The sequence below is a fragment of the Hyaena hyaena genome, unplaced genomic scaffold (genome assembly GCF_003009895.1).
Source record: "Hyaena hyaena isolate Hyena2069 unplaced genomic scaffold, ASM300989v1 scaffold_287, whole genome shotgun sequence".
Lineage (NCBI taxonomy): Eukaryota > Metazoa > Chordata > Mammalia > Carnivora > Hyaenidae > Hyaena > Hyaena hyaena.
Window position 1 is genome coordinate 1,117,443 of NW_024080919.1, and position 19,669 is coordinate 1,137,111.

General features: G+C 41.1%; 1 non-coding gene across 1 annotated transcript; it reads left to right on the top strand.

Annotated features, from left to right (window-relative positions):
* The first annotated feature begins 5,438 nt into the window (after positions 1-5,438).
* On the top strand, positions 5,439-5,543 carry LOC120241703. Its single transcript, XR_005530932.1, has one exon. It is a non-coding gene; the product is annotated as a U6 spliceosomal RNA (small nuclear RNA).
* The last annotated feature ends 14,126 nt before the right edge of the window (positions 5,544-19,669 follow it).

A 19,669-nucleotide genomic window follows, 5' to 3' on the forward strand; every position in this document is an offset into this window, starting at 1 on the left:
GGCTCCAGGCTCTGAGCTGGCAGTCAGCACAGAGCCCGACGCGGGGCTCGAACCCACGAACCGCGAGATCATGACCTAAGCGAAAGTCGGACGCTTAACCGACTAAGCCACCTAGGCGCCCCTAAGAATTTAATATCTTTTGTTCTGTTTCTTCTACATTCAGTAGCTATTTGTTGAGTACCTAGTGTCTGCCAGGTACAGTACTATGCTCAAAGAGGTATAAATTAAAAATATAATTCTCACCCACAAACAGTAGTTTAGGTAATTTATGAAGCATATAATAAAGAACTGTTCTACAAACAATCTTCACAGAATCACCTATTTCTTAGCTCCCTCCCCTACCTCTTCTCCCAGCCCTTGGCATAGATAATGATTTCCTGTGGGCCAGGATTTGAATTTGGAGCTGTTCATTTGAACACCCACTTAGTTTTCATGTAGTTTATTATTTTTTAATGTTTATTTATTGAGGGGAGGGACAGAGAGAGCAGGAGAGACAGATTCCCAAGCAGGCTCTGCATTGTTAGCGCAGCCCCGCTAATGTGGGGCTCAAACTCATGAACCATGACAATATGGCCCAAGCCTAAGTCAAGAGTAAGATGCTTAACCCACTGAGCCACCTAGGCACCCCTCATGTAGTTTAATGTTTTTAGTTAATTAACCTATTTATTTTGAGAGAGAGAGAGCATGAGTGGGGAAAGGGTAGAGAGGGAGAGAGAGAGAGAGAGAGAGAGAATCCCAAGCAGGCTCCATACTGTCAGAGCAGAGCTCAGTGGCTCAGTGCAGGGCTCAATCCCATGAACTGAGAGATCATGACCTGAGCCGAAAGCAAGAGTTGGATGCTTAGCCAACTGAGCTACACAGGTGCCCCTCGTGTAGTTTAAGTAAACCATTTATGACTTATTTTCTCTTCTAGATATCTTCAAGGTGCTTTACTGCAATCATATGTAAATATAAATACCACTGATTCAATAAACATTACCTCTTCAAAGCACTGTGTTAAGACAGTGGTTCAAGGTACAAATATGCACTGTGCTTTCAAGAGGATTTTATATCCTTGATAGAAAATGAGAAAAGCAGATTAATTTTTCCTTATGCTATGTGGACTTTCACTATTGAATGTTCCTCAGTACCTTGCCTTTTTAACTATCTCACCACTTCTGCCTAATGTGTTTCTTCAAGCGTGATACCATAATGTTTGAAAGTTTTACAAGCATGCTATTTGGCTTCAACCATCTCTTTAAAAGCTTATCTTGTTACTTGTAATTCCAACTCATGACAGGGATAAATTGCTTTTAATTGCTAGTTATTTCCATTGGAGAACAATCATGAAAAATGAAAAACAGGTAGAAGAAAAAACTGCTAGAAGCTAAGACCATAGAAATTAAATTCCTACAGTGGAATCTCATAATGTTTCCCTAAATAGCAAATAATAATAATAATAATAATAGAAATTTTTAAAATAACCCAAACCAAACCAGAAAACAGTGCTGTGAGGTACTGAAGGCAAGAAACTGGGTCACATAATTACCTGGGGTCTCATTTACTTTTAAACTCTGCAAAGTCAAAGTTCACAGCCTTTGGAGGAAACTGTATCCGTTTGACTTTTTAAAAGCAAGTGGTATTAACAATTTGGGGCACAGTGCAGAAAGTCAGACTTAGTGGCAAAAGTCTGTGATAACATAAAATTCAATTTAGAAAAATATAAGCAGCACATTAAGGTGATAAAGAAACAGTAGCTTTATTTGAATTTTAACTGATATATATATACTCCTTGGGCTATCCGTCTCACCCTCCAAAATTCCAATTTTCACTATAATAATCATTTTCAGAGAAAATAGAAAAATACCATTTGAACAAATTTCAGAATAGTGTAGTGATTAGGCACATGACTTTAGAGGAAAGCAGCTCTGGATTTGAATCTTACTGCTGGTTACCAGCTCTGGACCCAGGCACATTTCCTAACTTCTCAGCCGCAGTTTTCTTATTCACAAAAGTAGTTCCTACTTCACAAAGTTGTTGTGAAGATTAAATGAGGTAAACTTATAGTAATGTACCTACTCATTATGGTAGGCAGAATGATGGCATCCCAAAGACATCTACATCCTAGTCCCTGGGACCTGAAAATACGTTACATGGTAAAGAATTAAGTTTGCATGGACAGTATGCATGGACTTTGAGGCTGTTATGCTAAGTGAATTAAGTCAGACAGGAAAAGACAAATCCTATATGATCTTATATGGAATCTAAAACACAACAAAACAAAATGAACTCAGATACAGAGAAGAGATTTGTTGACAGCAGCAGGGCTTGGGGAGAGGGTGGGGGGACGAGTGAAGGTGGTCACAAGGTACAAGCTCCCAGTTATAAAATTAGTAAGTCATAGGATGTAATGTACAGCATGGTGACTATAATTAACAGTGCTGTATTGTATATTTGAAGGTTGCTGAGAGAGTAGATCTTAAAATTTATCATAACAAGAAAAACGTAACTATGTGTGTGATGGATGCCAAGTAGACTTGCAGTGATCATATAGCAGTATATCGAATCATGACGCTGTAGCCTTGAAACTCACGTAGTGTCACATGTTAATTATATCTCAGTTTAAATAATTAATTTTAGAAAAGAATTAAGGTTACAGACGGAATAAAGATTGCTAATCAGCAGACCTTAAGATAGGAGGACTATCCTGGGTTTTCTGAGTGGGTCCAAGGTGATCACAGGGTCCTCAAAAGTGGGAGGAAGAAGCAAAAGAAGAGTTAGAGAACAAGATGTGACTATGGAAGGGTGGTTGGAGCGATACAACATTGCTGGCTTTGAAGGTGGAGAAAGGGGCCTCGAGCCATGGAATGTGGGTGGCCTCTAGAAGCTGGAAAAGGCAAGAAAATGGATTCACTTCTAGAGCCTGCAAAGAAGAGTGCAGCCCTGCTGACGCATTCATTTAGCTCAGTGACACTGATGTCAGACTTCAGACCTAGAAGACTACAACATTTGTGTGGTTTTAGGTCTCTAAATTTGTGGTAACTTGTTACAGCAGTAGATTAAAAAACAAGTCAGAAATATAGATACATCAGCAAGTCTTCACAAAAGTTACAGTGTGAGGACAAGTGCGTCATATAGAGAATTTTCCTCCCCCTCCCCAGTTTTGGAAAACATGCCCACTCACAAACTTTTCCATTTTTATTTTCTTTACATAACTAATTGCAAGACTTCAGTTTACGATGCCACGGGATTATTCTCCAAGCAATCTACGTGCTGTTGACTAACAGCTTAACACATTATGGGTCCTTGATGATGGCAGATGACAGTTATAGAATATAAATTTTACCTAAGTACTATCTGGTTTCATATATTTTATTTATTTATTATTTTTAAAAAATTATCTTATTTTTTTAACTAAATTCTACCTCAGCCATGGGGCTCAAATTCATAACACCAAGATCACGAGTCCCATGCTCTGCCTGCTGAGCCAGCCAGGTGCCCTTGGTTTCTTATATTCTTATTTGTGTCTAGACACCTGAGAGCATCACACAAATTAGTTATGAACCGCCCATCCCAGAGACGTACAGGAGTAGCCTTGCCATCTCCTTAGAGGTGAGCACAGCATTTGTCAAAGGAGGCAGCCCCCCTCACTGAGCCCTTCCTGCCTCTTCTTGACTGTATCAGAAACATGGTATATACATTATTGCCTTTAATTCACATAACCATGGCATCATCATCCTCTTTTTGCAGATAAAGGAACAGAAATTCAAAGAGGTGAAATAACCTACCCAGGTCACATGGCAGGAAAGAGGCAGAGCTGAGTCCATTTGATTTGAAACTTGTGGTGTTTCCAGAGCCTTCAATCTCAATGGTTGCTCTGGGCAAAAGGCAGCAAGGACCAGGTGTGGACATTTACAAACTCAGACGCCTAAACACCTGAGAGGCACCTCAAATGGTGAGTGCCAGAAGAGGTGAAAGTGAGGTGATAAATAGCAACTGACCGTCAGTCTTCCTGAGTGGCAAGAGGTGTATGCCCTCTCTAAAGGGAATGGCTTATGGCTGCTATGTGACTACAAAGCCCCAATTGCCAGATCCATTAATTTTCCAATAAAAACTAGCAATACACATCTTTAATATGAAATGGCATAATTTCAAACTGCTAGGAACGAATTCAGACTTTCTCAAAATGCTATGCAGGCCAAAGAAGCCACATCTATCAAGCCAATTTTCCCCATGGGCTACCAATTTGAGACCAGTAGTCTTAATCCCTAGGGCCCAGGAGAGTGGTCCCTAGTCTTGCTAAAAGAGAAGACATGGAAAGGATTGAATTAGATTCTGATGGAGCTCATTGAGTGAAGAAATACCCTGATCTAAGAACAAGGGAGGCTTATTCCAGGGCATTGAGGCACATTAAAGAAGGGAATAGGACTCAACTTTTTCACAAATCTTCTTAAAGAGATCAATAATTGGGGCTCCTGCATGGCTCAGTTGGTTGAGCATAGGGCTCTTGATTTCAGCTCAGGTCATGATCCCAGGGTCCTGAGTGTGGAGCCTGCTTAAGATTTTCTCTCTCCTTCTACCCCTCCCTTCTCCCTCAAATAAAAATAAATAAAAGTCATCTTAAAAAAAAAACAAGGAGACGAATAATTAAAGCTACTCTAAACACATTAACCCATCTGGGGTTGCTAATACATAGCATTATTGGGTGAATCATCATTGATAGATATGCTTATCTGCCATATGTATATATATATACATGATCATTAGAAGCCAGATTATTTTAATTTTTAAATAGAAAACAGCTTAGTTAATAACATGAATCTAATTTTATATATATGCAAAAAAGCTGACATATAATATCTGTTGAATAAGAAGAAATAGCAGAAGACTTTGAAAATATGTATTCAAAATAGTACAATATCAAAAATGAAAACTACACTTAAAACTTGCTGATACATATTATTGAGCAGAAAGCTCTGGTTTGAGAAACACAGAAATAGTTGCAGGACTCACTGAGGGATGAACTGATGTAGGAGGAATGCAAGTGGTACGATAGATATCATCTTTGCAGAGCTCTGCAGCCAGGGCATAGGTATGGAGGGACAGACAGCCGGGTAAACCTGGGTGAGGAAGGTTGAAGAAGACAGTGGAGGAGAGGGAGAGAGCCCAAGTGGGGGCCAAGCCATTTATACTTATTAAGGAAAGGAGACAAAGGGCAGAAAGATGTGGACAAGGGCACGTAGGACTTGGGCAGGTATAGAGCGAGGTTAACAAAACCTGACTACACATGTTTACACTATTAGTAATGGCTGACATTGGGACTCCTGGGGGGCTCATTCAGTTAGGTGTCCAACTTCAGCTCAAGTCATGATCTCGTGGTTCATGGGTTCGAGCCCCGCGTCGGGCTCTGTGTTGACAGCTCGGAGCCCAGAGCCTGCTGTGGATTCTGTGACTCCCATGTTCACTTTGGCAGCACATATACTAAAATTGGAATGACACAGAGAAGATTAGCATGGCCGCTACGCAAGGATGACACGCAAATTCGGGTTCTGTGACTCCCTCTCTCTCTGTCCCTCCCTTGCTAGTGCTGTGTGTCCCTCTCTCTCAAAAATAAACAAACATCTAAATTTTTTTTTAAAGTTTACATTTTAAAGTACACTGTAATTTTCTAAGCATTTTAAAAAATAGACTTTTGTTTGAGCAGTTTTAGGTTCATAACAACATTGAGCAGAAAGTGTCTCATATAACCCCTGTCCCCACACACGCCAACCCGCCCCCCAGAGTGGTACCTCCGTCATAATGGATGAACCTACACTGACACATCATTATCATCAAAGTCCATGGTTTACATTAGGGTTCACTCTGGTTACATATTCTGTGGGTTTTTGCCATTGCGGCGTCCTACAGAATAGCTCCACTGCCCTGAAGTCCTTTGAGCTCCGCCTACTCATCTCTCCCTTCCTCCCAACCCTGGAAACCACTGACGTTCTTACTGTCTCCATAGCTTTGCCTTTTCAGATTGTCACGTAGTTGGAATCATACGATATATAACCTTTTCATATTGGCGTCTTTTACTCAGTGATATGCATTAACGCCCCCCCATCTTTTCGTGGTTTAATAGCTCATTTGTTTTTAGAATTAAATAATTTTATATTGAGAGGCGCCCGGGTGGATCAGTTGGTTGAGCGTCTGACTCTTGATTTTTGCTCATGTTATGATTCCAGAGTCGTCAGATTAAGCACCCCCACCGGGCTCTGTGCTGGGCAAAGAGCCTGCTTAAGATTCTCTCTCTCACCCTCTGTCTCTGTCTCTGTCTCTCTCCCGTTGCCCCCTCTCCTGCTTGCATGCTCTCTTTCTCTAAAATAAAAATTAACTAATTAATTAACTTTATTGTCTGGATGTACCACCGTTTACCCATTCACCAACTGAAAGACATCCTGGTTGCTTCCAACTTTTGGCAGTTATGAGCAAAGCTGTTATAAATTCCATGTTCAGATTTTTGTGTGTGAACAATACATTTTAACCTTCATGGTCTGAATATAGAACAAGTGTTCTAAATAAAATCCTAACTAGCACACTAAATCAAAGCATTTATCAATATAACTGGTAGAGTTTATCCTTTGAATGCCCTTTGAAACAACCGACAATATGTTGCTATGTTAGGAATAAAAAACTCTAAATCGATGATTTCAATAAATGTTTTGAGGAATGAACTCTCTGTTTTGTCATTTCCCCCCCATCTTGTCTCTGCTTCACCCCTTCCCAACTCTGAGCACAGTTAGCATGATACAGCGGATCAATGGGTGCTGTAGCCGGGCTGCGTTTGTTTGTTTCTGTTTGCCTAATTGAGGCTCTGACACTTATGACCTGAATGACTTGCAGCAAGTTACTCAACATCTCTGGGCCTCTTCTTCCTCATCTGTAAAGCAGGGGTTTTTAATAGTGCCTACCTCATGGATGAAATGAGTTTATATTGAGAGAGGGAGAGCAGGGTCAGGGCGGAGAGACAGCAAGAGAGAGAGCATCCCAAGCAGGCCCCACACCATCAGTGCAGAGCCCCGTGCAGGGCTTGAACTCACAAACTGTGAGATCATGACCTGAGCTGAAACCAAAAGTTGACGCTCAACTGACTGAGCCACTCAGGCAAAAAAATTTGTTTTACCCACAGCACAGCATAAAAAGCATGAATTGTTTACATCAACTCCTCTTGCCCTAAGTCCTACAGGTGTGATACCAAGGGCCCCAGATAGATGACATATGTGCAGGGTTTGTGTCCAGTGGGGCAAACAGTGAGCTTGGGGAGCTCATTGCTTTTCTAGCAAGCAACAAGCTAAGCCATCTTCTCTTTCACTGGGGGGGGGATGCTACTTCCTTCCTCAAGACTGCTTGCTGTAAGGGACCCTGGCTGGCTCAGTCAGTAGGACTTGCCACTCTTGACCTTGGGGTTAGTAGGTTCAAGTCCCAAGTTGGGCATAGACATAACTTAAAAGAAAAGGGTGGGATGCCTGCGTAGCTCAATCGGTTGAGTGTCTGACTCTTTGTTTCAGCTCAGGTCATGATCTCACAGTTGTGAGATCAAACCTCACATCAGGCTCCATGCTGGGCATGGAGACTTTTTGGGATTCCCTCTCTCCCTCTTTCTCTCTGCCTTCCCTGCTCTCTCTCTTCCTTAAAATAAATAAATAAACCTTAAAAAAAAAAGACTGGGGTGGCTCAGTTAGTTAAGCGTCCGATTTCAGCTCAGGTCATTATCCCCTGGCTCATGAATTTGAGCCCCACGATGGGCTCTATGCTGGCACCTTGGAGCCTGGAACCTGCTTTGGATTCTGTCTCGCTCTCTCTTCCCCTCCCTGCTCAAGTCTGTCTATATCTCTTTCAAAAATAAATACACATTAAAAAAAAAAAAGATTGCTTGCTGCAAACACCACCGTGAGAAACGGCTTGAGTGGTAGAAGGCCTTGACAATGGCCCACAATGGATCCTGCCTTCCGGTATTCACTCCTTCGTGTAACACCTCCAGTTGACTGTGGGCTAGACTTACTGACTCACTTCTAACTAATTTAATACAGCACAAGTGACAGGGTCTTGCTTCTGAGATGAGATTATAAAAAGACTAGCTTCTGTCTTGGGCACCCTCTCAATGTTCTCTCTCACTCACTGGGAGGTGGGCAGCATTTTGGGAGCCGCCTTATGGAGAGACGGGTGGCAAGGAAAGGATGTTTTTGGCCACAGCAAGAACCTGAGACCTGCCAAAAGTGTGCTGAATGAGCTTGGGAGCAGAGCCTCCCTCATCCAGGCTGGGGACCACTGCACCCCGGCCAACACCTGCACCTGCAGCCGGGGCACCCAGGTTCCTAATCAACAGAAACTGTCAACAAAAATAAGTGTGTGTTTTTTTAAGCTTCTACATTTTGGAATAATCAGTTATGCAGTAACAGATTTTTAATATAAGCTGTCAGGGCCTTGCACTCGGCATACTGACTAAGACACGAAGGGGTATGAGAGACCCACAGATAACCATCTCCAAACAACAGAGGAGAGCTACAAACCAGAAGCAGACAATGCCATCTTTCTAGAAGAGGGCTGACAGGCTAAGTGTCCAATATGTAGGGAAAGGCAGACACTGAAACTGGAAACTAGAGTTTGGAAGGAAGCCCTTAGTTGGAACTAGCCTTACCAATCTCAGGGCCAGTTTTTAAAGAATTTTGCTTGCTTGGGGACATAGTGCAGGATAGAAAAAAGTTTTCTGCTTTGCGCTTGCAGTGGGAAGCCAGGTAGGAAGCAAGGTATTTCAGGGTCAGATACTGAAATGCCTACTCTGCATTCAGTGAACCAAATTATCTAGTTGCGTATTACTCTGTCTACTCATTTGCCTTCTGTTCGTCTGAGCCCTTTGTAAACTTTGTTTAAATATTTTCCTGATCTTATCTGTACTGAAGGAAATTAGCAGTCAAAGGCTTGAGCCTCAGTATTAACGGGGAAACAGTGCCCCCTGGAGGCCAGGTCGGCAATGCCCAGAGACCACAAGAGGCAGAAGCTAGGGTAGGCAAGGGAAATGACAAAGTTCTTTATAAACGTTGAGAAAATATTTGATTAAATTAAAAATCTTTTTGATTTAAAGCTTGTAAGAAATTGGTTTGAAGTATTTATAACTAGGTGTGGTGATGGATGTCAACTAGATTAGTGTGGTGATCATTTCACAATACGTACACATATTGAATCATTATGCTGTAAACATGAAACTAATATATGTTATAAAAACCCATTCATTCAAAATTTTAAAAAGAAATAAATTGGTATGGAAGATTTCTTTACATGATAAAGAGATTTCTTTCAAAGAGAGTCAACTTTATAGTCTACATAATGGAGGCCAGCAGTACTGTTGGTAAGAACATGGACTTTGGAATGGACAGGCTTTCCTTTTGTTAGCTGTGTGTCATTGGCCAACTGTGTGTCCTTGGCCAAGCTGATAAATCTGAGCCTATTTCTTTTTTTTTTTTAAGTTTATTTATTTATTTTGAGAGAGAGAATGGGGAGGGGCAGAGGAAGGTAGAGAGAGACAGAATCCTAAGCCAGCTCCATGCTGTCAACGCAGAGTCTGATATAGGGCTGGAACCCAGGAACCTGGAGATCATGACCTGAGCTGAGGTCAAGAGTCTGATGTGCTTAACCGACTGAGCCACCTAGGATCCCCTAGCCTATTTCTTCATCTCCAAAACAAAGATAATATCTCATTGGAATATAGTGATAATTAAATGAGATCATGTATATAATACCCTTCGCACTGGGAAGCACTTAGGTTTTGAAGGCTGGTATTGCTACTACTACTACTACTACTACGGCTACTACTATGACTACCGCTGTATGAATAGCATAAGAGTGTTAAGTACTACTTAATATACTATTCTCTATGCTGGTAATGGAATTTTCGGATAAGAAGAATTTACAGAAGGGCTACCTGGGTGGCCTCCACAGAGCCTGCTTGGGATTCTCTCTGCCCCTCCCCATGCTCATTCTCACTCTCTCTCAAAATAAATAAATAAATACACTTAAAACATTTATTTTAAAAAAAGAATTTACAGAAGACATAGAATAGAGGAAAGGAACAATCAATGGGCAGTAAAACCCAAGAATATTTGTAAACATATGGGAAAAATATATAATCTTTTAAAACTTTCCATCCAGTTTAGAAGGAGTTGTTACAAATATCTAATTAACATCACCAGTCTATTGGATAAGTGGTCAAAGGAGATGAAAAAGAGATTTAACAAGTGTGTTATCTAACAATCTACTTCTTGGTTAAGAAATGAAAAGTAAAACAACTTTCAGCTCTTATATGCCTTTTTAAGCTTCCAATGTAAATGAAAAAAATAAACAGTATGGGTATTGGATGGAGCGCCTGCGTGGCTCAGTTGGTTAAGCATCCAACTCTTGGTTTTGGCTCAGGTCATGATCTCACGGTTCATGAGTTTGAGCCCTGAGTCAGGCTCAGATCTGCTGGTGTGGAGCCTGCTTGGGATTCTCTCTGCCCCTCCCCTGCTCTCTCTCTCTCTTTCTCTCTCTCTCAAAATAAACTTTAAACATGCTTTTTAAAAACTATGGGTATTGGAGAAGGTATTGACCATGGACGACAACACATCTGACTTGGCCTCCCACCAGCTGTGAGTGCAGATGTTACCCTCTCTCTCTGTGCCTCAGTTTCCTTATCTGTCCATATGAGACAGCAAGAGCATATTATAGCTTCATTGTGAGTATTAAATGAGAAAAGACATGGGAAGCCCAGAGCATAATATGACTCTTACCAACAGTCTCATCATCCTCGTCGTCGTTATCTTCATCATTATTACCTGATTTGCTAATATTATTACAGGGAGAATTGGAAAGGGGTCTAGCCCTTAAGGAGATTACTCAGAGCAATATGTAATAAGAGCCATAAAGTTCCATACACCCTTTAAATCTGTTTTTCCATTTGTGGGAAGAAATTTAAAGAGAAAAAACTACCTGTTTAGAGATGTTTATAGCAATGCTAATTATGACCCTCAAAACTTGGGAACACCCTAATGCCCAGAAATAGGGGAAAGTTAAGTAAATAAAGTACAGTAATGCAAGACACTAAGTACTAAAAGAATAGGAGCACCTGGGGGGCTCAGTCGGTTAAGCGTCTGACTTCGGCTCAGGTCATGAACTCACAGTTCATGGGTTCGAGCCCTGTGTCAGGCTCTGTGCTGACAGCTCAGAGCCTGGAACCTGCTTCAGATTCTGTATCTCCTTGTCTCTCTGACCCTCCCCTGCTCACGCTGCTTCTCTCTCTCAGAAATAAATAAAACATTTAAAAAAATTTTAAGAATATACAAAAATTATAATTTTACTATGTATTAGGAAGAACCAGTTCAAAAATATAATAGAAAAATAACACATAATGATCACAACTCTAAAATACCTAGAAACTGGGGTGCCTGGGTGGCTTAGTCAGTTGGACGTCCAACTAAGATCTCACAGTTCGTGAGTTCGAGTCCTGTGTTGGGCTCTGTGCTGACGACTCAGAGCCTGGAGCCTGTTTTGGATTCTGTGTCTCCCTCTCTCTATACCCCTTCCCCACTCATGCTCTGTCTCTGTCTCTCTCACTCTCTCTCTCAAAAATGAACATTGAAAAAAATAATACAACAAAAAACCGAGAAATAAAAAATATTCAAAACCCATTAAAAATCATGTTTTACTGAAGGATGTATCAGTTTTTGCAAATGGAGAGTCATATATGGATAAAAAGCAATATTTCTTAAAAGCCAATTCTCCCGGGGCGCCTGGGTGGCTTAGTCGGTTGAGCGTCCGACTTTCGCTTAGGTCATGATCTCGCGGTTTGTGGGTTCGAGCCCCGCGTCTGGCTCTGTGCTGACTGCCAGCTCAGAGCCTGGAGCCTGTTTCAGTCTGTGACTCCCTCTCTCTCTGACCCTCCCCTGCTCACGCTGTCTCTCTCTCTGCTAGAAATGAATAAAACATTAAAAAAAAAAAATAAAAAAAATAAAAGCCAATTCTCCCCATATTGATCTGTAAATTAAAAGTAATTTTTATCAAAATCCCAATGGAATTTTTTAAATTTAAAAGTTGATTCTCTAGTTCATCTGGAAAAGTAAGTGTTTGAAAATAGCCAAGAAGGTTTTGAAAAACAACTGAAACAAAATAAGAATTGGCTTATAAGACACTAAAAGAGGGGCGCCTGGGTGGCTTAGTCGGTTGAGCATCCGACTTTCGCTTAGGTCATGATCTCGCGGTTTGTGGGCTCGAGCCCCGCGTCGGGCTCTGTGCTGACTGCCAGCTCGGAGCCTGGAGCCTGTTTCAGTCTGTGACTCTCTCTCTCTCTGACCCTCCCCTGCTCACGCTGTCTCTCTCTCTCTCTCCTAGGGAAAAAAAAAAAAAAAGACACTAAAAGAATTATAAAATTATATAGTAAATAGGGTATTATGGTACTGATCAGAAAAAGACAACTAGGTCAATGGAATGGAGCAGAGTCCAGAAAATAACTCAGATTCATACTTACAGAATTTCACATGTGCTCAAGGTGGCATTTCTTTCCTTTCTTGCTTTCTTTTTTCTTTTTCTTTTTTTTTTTATCTTATTGTTAAGTAATCTCTACAGGCAACATGGGGCTTGAACTCACAACCCTCAAGATCAAGAGTTGCATGTCTACCACTTGAGCCAGCCAGATACGCCTCAGGGTGGCATTTCAAATCAGTGGGGGAAGACTAGATAATTCAACATAAACAGCAGAAGGATAATTGGCTTAACTACCTATAAACCATGGGTGATTTAAAAATCTAAATGTAAAAAAACAACACAACTATTTGTAAAAAAAATATATAGAAAAATATCTTTACAAACTTTGAGTAGGAAAGAACTTCCTTAGCCAGACACAAAAACCTGAAGCCATGATGGATTAATAAGATTACGTGAAGATTAAACACTTTTGTAAAGAGCGATGCCTTTCCTTATGGTCATCCTTCTCTCCTTGGGATCCCCAGGGGAGCAATATGGGGTGAGAGATGGGAGTCCGGAGGCAAGTGGAGGAAGTCCAGGGAGCCCACTCACAAGCCGTTTGCTATGCTTTGCTTGGATCCTGAGCATTACTCCCTGCACAGTAGATGTCCCACTTGAAATCTGATAGGTTTTTGAAATGTATTCCTTAGCTCCTAGTATTTCTAATTTTAAATGAATTTAAATGAAATGAAAACTCACTTGTATCTTCTGCCAAACACCAACATAACTGTCAAATAGCAAAAGAGACTATAACGTTAAAAGATGAGTGACACACAGAAAACATTCGCAACCTGGGCAATAAGCAGTTATTATTCATCAAATATCGAGAATTCTTTTAAAATAAGAAAAAGAAAATAAAAAATAAAACTGACCAAGGAAATGAATAGGCAATTCAGAGAGAAAGGAATACAAGTTGTCGATAAACAAATAAGCATGCGTTCAACCTCACTACTAATCAGAGAAATGCAAATAAAGCAAGATTTTTTTTTTTTTTTTTTTTTTTTTTTACCTAGCAGCAGCACAGAGAAGGGGGATAGGTGGTGTGAGCAGTCAGCGGGAAGGAGGGTTCAAAATAATAATAAAACATATCATCATGTTAATTCTAAAGTATGTCATTGGTAAAATATTCTTCCCACGGGGACAAGCTGCTCACACTGCCCCAAAGTCAGCAGGCCCCTATCAGAACAGCAAAAATGTAAGACTGACGGCGTCCCACGTTAGTATTGCCCATATGCTGTTGGCAGAAGCATACAGCCTTTTGGAAGGCAAATTGGAAGGACTTAATCAATACTTTAAATGTGTGTTTCTTTTGACCCCGTAATTCTACTTTTTGAATCTGGAGTACTGAAATATCCCTCAGATGTCTTAAGATATATGTGTAAAAAATTCACATAAACTTTGTAAAGGGACAATTTGGGACACAACCTAAATATTAACCACTGGAGTAGTAATTAAATTATGGTACACAGCAGAATTCTCTGGAATGGTTGGAAGACTGGACTAGATAACTCCTCAGATCTCTTACAATCTTCCAGTTGAGGGGCTTCCAGTTGAGGGGCTTCCAAAATAATTAAACCAATGACATCATTAACAGAATAACCATGCATTCCCTTAAGATAGTCATTTAGAAGAGGAAACTAATATTTTAAAATGTCTGACTGTGATATAAGTTTATATTCAGAGGAGCTGTAAAGATAGCGCAGAGTTCCTTTCATCCAGTTTTCCTTAATGTCAACATTTTACATAACCATAATTGTCAATAATGTCCATGCACTCACTATAACCTGTTGAATCAACAAAGCCAAAAGAACGAGTGATCTAATTCTATTTACTGCAAGTAATAAGACTCTGCTCCATTGGCAACAGTGGCTAATTATAGCAAAGAAATCAAAGTCATCCTTCTCGGGGAGACTGACACTGAGGTGAAGAAAACATGTATTGTTTGGTCACTACTTCTTCTGTGCATCCTTAGAGTGGAACCAAACTTGGCTTTTATTGATGCTACCCCCAGTTTAGCTATTTTTCATTTTCTAATATCTGAAGTGTAAAAAGGCCGAGGTTAGCAAACTGATGCATTATCTTAATTGCTTTTAAAAACATCTGAGAAACAGCTATTTTCAGATTCTGTTAATTTTATAACAGTAGGCAAATCACAGTGAGTAAGCAGGTCAAGAACCTGAGAAGACTGAAAGATAAAATTAAAACCTTAAGCACAAGCACTCTTATTTAGCCGCTTGCATTATGTGTGCCAAGTGTGGTGGGTGTTGGCGCTTCTCCGACTGTCGTACGCCAGATACTTCAAAGAACATTCCAGAGAGATGGTCTGACTTCCTGGAAGTTTGAAGGCTCAAACACCATATTTTATCCTGTTTTTTAAAAACGGTTTTTATCATGAAATATTTAGACATTTTACAGGATTAACTAATCAAGTTTCTACAACAGGTCAATAATATAAATTTTAAAAAAGGAAAAAAAGAAGACAAAAAAAGACAAAAATGCAGTGCTGTGGATTGAGGCTTAAAAGATTTAACAACCAAATGCCTTCTGCAGATCTCATTTAGATTCTGATTTGGCCAAACCAACTGTAAACAGACGTTTTTGAGACATTGAAGATATTTGGTTATGGAACTGGCATTAAATGTTAGCAATAAATTGTTAATTTTGTGAATATGGCTTTGTGGTAAGAAAATGTTCATATTTTGGAGGTGGATCCTTAATATATGAAGGGATAAAGTTATATATTTAGAATCTGCTTTTATATAGTTCAGCAAAGGGGGACACCTGGGTGGTGTCTCAGTCGGTTAAGTGTCCGACTCTTGATTTTGGCTCAGGCCATGATCTCATGGTTCATGAGTTTGAGCCCCACATTGGGCTCTGCACTGACAGCCCAGAGCCTGCTTGGGATTCTCTCTCCCTCTCTCTCTCTCTGCCCCTCTAATCCTGCTCGCACACACTCTCACTGTCTCTCAAAACAAACAAAAAATCAAATAAATAAATTTTAAAAAAATAAATAGTTCAGCAAAGGAAGAAACAAAACGTGACAGATGAAGTAAATGTCAGCAAACTTGACAATCATTAAGTAATTCGCAAGGTGATGGGAATTAATTGTATTTTATTTATTTATTTATTTATTTATTTATTTCTTCAGTGTAGTTATTTTGAGAGAGAGAGAGTGTGTGCACAAATGGGGGGGGGGGGGCAGAGAGAAAGGGAGAGAGAATCCCAAGCAGGCTCCTTGCTGTCAGTGCAGAGCCCAACGTGGGGCTCAAACTTACAAACTGTGAGATCATGACCTGAGCTGAAATCCAGCGCCAGACACAACCCACTGAGCGACCCAGGCACCCCTGTACTTTTTTGAATGAAAGTTTAAATTTTCCAAAATAAAAAGTTCTCACAAGATACCCACAAAATTTAAATTGGGGGTGGAGTTATGGTTATAACTCTAGACCTTCCAGACCTGTGAAGAGTCTATGATGGTCATCACAAACTGTACAAACGATCTTTTACAGATGAAGTTAAAGTCGGCTTCATTTGCCGTTGCGGTTTTAGTAAACTCTCTGACGAGAGGGCAACACGCTCTGAGCTCACCAAAGCCGCCACTTGCTAAAGTTGCTGTGAATGGGATCGCGGCTTCCATTCTTGATTTTCTGTAGTCATTTCCACCTTCTAGCTAGAGTTATATTTAAAATCATAAATCTAGTCACCTCCTTCTCTGCTGAAAACCCTTCAACTGACTCTAGTTTCTGGAATAAAATCAGAAGCTCTAACGTGGCTCACGCGGCCTATGCGGGCAAGCCCGCGTCTCTCCTAAGGCCTCCCGGCTCCTCACCCCGGGCCCTCCTCACCGGCTTCTCTCAGCTCTTCACTGCGAGCTCCGCCCCGGCGCACGGCCTTCCCAGACCTGGGCACCCTCTTGGAACAACCTCCCTCAACGCATCTCCACAGGACACGCCCCCACCGCTTTCTCCCTTCTAGAAACAGCTATTTTTTCTTTTAGCAGTGTTCACAATTTATTTGGTTTTACTTATTTCATGTCTGTTTTCTCACTCTTCATGCGTATTCTGTTTACCATGATATAGCCAACAATATTCAATTTTTAGTGAATCCATTAAGAAATATTTCTTCCCAAGCTTCTAGTCCCATAACTATAGGGATATTGAAATTTAGTTTTGAAATATTAGAGAGAGGAAGTTTGGTGAGTATTATCCAAAAACATTGTCTTAAACTTCAGAGGAATTACGGTTGAGGGATGGGGGGGGTGTGTAGTGTGGGAACGGTGGAGGGCCTTAGAAAAGAGAAATATCAGAGTGTAGCAAATGATGACTAGGCTGCACAGCAGCCTTCCCAAAGGGAAATATCAAGGTCACTGTGATTCTTGGCAGGTTTGGATGCATCAACTTCCATTTCCCTGTGATGCTTTTTCTGTTCAGTCAGGGCCCTGATTAACACCCTAGTTCTCTGCTATGTGATGAAACACTAACAGGGGTGGGTGCAGACGACTGGCCAGGATTTCACTCCTCTGCCAGGGAGCGAAAGTTGGCGGAACGCACACAAGGATGTACAGATCCGCAATCACGGGGAGATTTTAGCAAACTTCAAAAACGAGAGCTCAAGGGGGTGCCTCGTGGCTCAGTCAGTTAAGCATCCAGCTGAGGTCATGACTTCACGGTTGGTGAGTTTGAGCCCCACATCGGGCTCTATGCCGACAGCGAGCAGCCTGCTTGCGATTCTCTCTCCCTCTCTCCTGCTCATGCTCACTCTCTTTCTCTCTCTCTCAAAATAAATAAGTAAAAACAAATTTTTAAATAAAAATTGAAAGTTCGAGCCTACAAAATTTGAATAAGACAGTTAAGAAATCTGAGCCAGTAGACTTATCTATGACTGTACAGCACGTGATTATTTAAAAGATGTAACACTACTTAGTACTGATGATGTGTCAGGCACTATTGCAAGCGGTTCACCGCTATTGGCTCATTTAAAAAGTACATATTCTTTTTCAGGTTCTATGGAAAAGCTGTAAAAGTACCATGTACAGGATCACAAAGCAATTCGCAACAAATAATGAAAATTCAATATCTTTAGATCTAATTGTATGTAGTAAAAAGACAAAAGCATGTCAGATAGAAGGGGATGGGTGAAGCAGGGAAGTATGAGCTCTAATGTTTTATTTGAGACAAAGGAAGAAAGGAAAGAAGGAAGGAGGAAAAGAGGAAAGCATTGAAGGAAGAGGAAAGGAAATTTCTCTTAAGTGGTCCAAAAAATAATCTGCATACATAATATAGACAGACAAGGAGAAGCAAGCGTGGTAAAAGTGTGAAAAGTGTGTGGGAACTCTTTGTGATACTTTTTCTGGTTTTCTAAAAGTCTGAAATTATGTTATAATTTCAAAGATTTGTAGCAATTACAATAATATCAATTTATGGGTAAAGAAGTATCACATTATCTCTTTTTTAAGTTTATTTTATTTATTTCGAGAGAGCAAGCAAGTGGGGAGGGGCAGAGAGAGAGAATCCTAAACAGGCTCTGCACTGTCAGCCGCGCCCGATGCAGGGCTCAGACCCACAAAACCACGAGATCATGACCTGAGCCGAAACCAAGAGTTGGACATTTAACTGACTGAGCCACCCAGGCGCTCCCACGGAAAGACATTTTCACTAAGTGTGACTGATGGTAGAAAATATTAGGCAGAGTAATGAAGTGGTAAATTGTACTTTTACAGAACCACACTCCACTTTGGTTATTCTATGGAAAACAGAAAATAGTGGGGCGCCTGGGTGGCTCAGTTGGTTGGATGTCCAACTTCGGCTCAGGTCATGATCCCATGGTTCATAGGTTCAGGCCCCTCATCAGCTCTCTGCTGTCAGCACGGAGCCCGCTTCAGATCCTCTGTCACCTTCTCTGTCTGCCCCTCCCCCATGCGTTTCTCTCTCTCAAAATAAAAAAATAAACTTGAAGAAAAGAAGAATAGAAAATAGAGACGTAAATGCAGGGAAACCAATTAAGAGGTTATTACAGTATTCCAGATAACAAATAATAATAATGGTAAAGTGTTGAGAGCATTTGTGATTTTTTGAGAGAGAGAGAGAGAGTGAGAGAGACAGAGAGAGAGAGAAAGAGAAGGGGCAGAGAGAGAAGGAGAGAGAGAGAATCCCAAGCAGGCTCTACACTGTTGGCGCAGAGCCCAACTCAGAGCTTGAACTCACAAATCATGAGTGACCTGAGCCTAAATCAAGAGCCAGACGCTTGGGGTTCCTGGGTGGCTCAGTCGGTTAAGCATCAGAGTTAGGCTCAGGTCATGATCTCACAGGTTGTGGGTTCGAGCCCCGCGTCAGGCTCTGTGCTGACAGCTCAGAGCCTGGAGCCTGTTTCAGATTCTGTGTCTCCCTCTCTCTCTGACCCTCCCCTGGTCACGCTGTCTCTCTCTCTCTCTCTCTCAGAAATAAATTAAAAACATTTTTTAAAAAATTAAAGAGACACTTAACCGACTGAGCCGGCCAGGTGTGCCATATTATCTTTTTTTACCTTTTAAGTATTTAATAACTAAACGATAAAAAGAAAACAATTAAAATCAAGCATAGCAAATTGTAAGAGGAACCCCTGATGTCAGAAGAGACAAGTCGGTGGTTCCCCCACAGAAGACTGCCTTTGTGTGACCTGAAATCAGGAGCTCCCAGGGGGCTGGGCGCCCAGAAGGGGCCGCGGGCGTGGCCCCCACTCTGCTCTGCAGCTGCGGGGCCTGTGCAGGAACCAGCTGCCTGAGTCTGCAGCCCGGGCTCCACATCCTGTTTATCTACATTTGGCACTTTTTCTCTGTGACAGGATAAACAGATTAATAAACATTAAGACACACCGAAGAGTATGGACCCATCATTCAGTTTCTGCCCATGTTGTCAAGTCACTATTTATAGGATGCTCACTGTAAACAAAGCCCTGGATATAGTAGAAAAGTATAAAAAAGCTACAAGATGGGGCCAAATGCTCACTCCAAACCCACAACGTGACAGAGAAAGGAAAGGCATGGGTGCCTCCGCGTGCCAGAGGGTTTACCTTCATTTTTGCTGCCTCATTTAATTTCCATACCAATTCTGTGAAAGAGATTTCATTATTCCTATTTCATGCAAAGGGAAGCCCAGAGAAGTCATTAACTAGCGCAAATTAC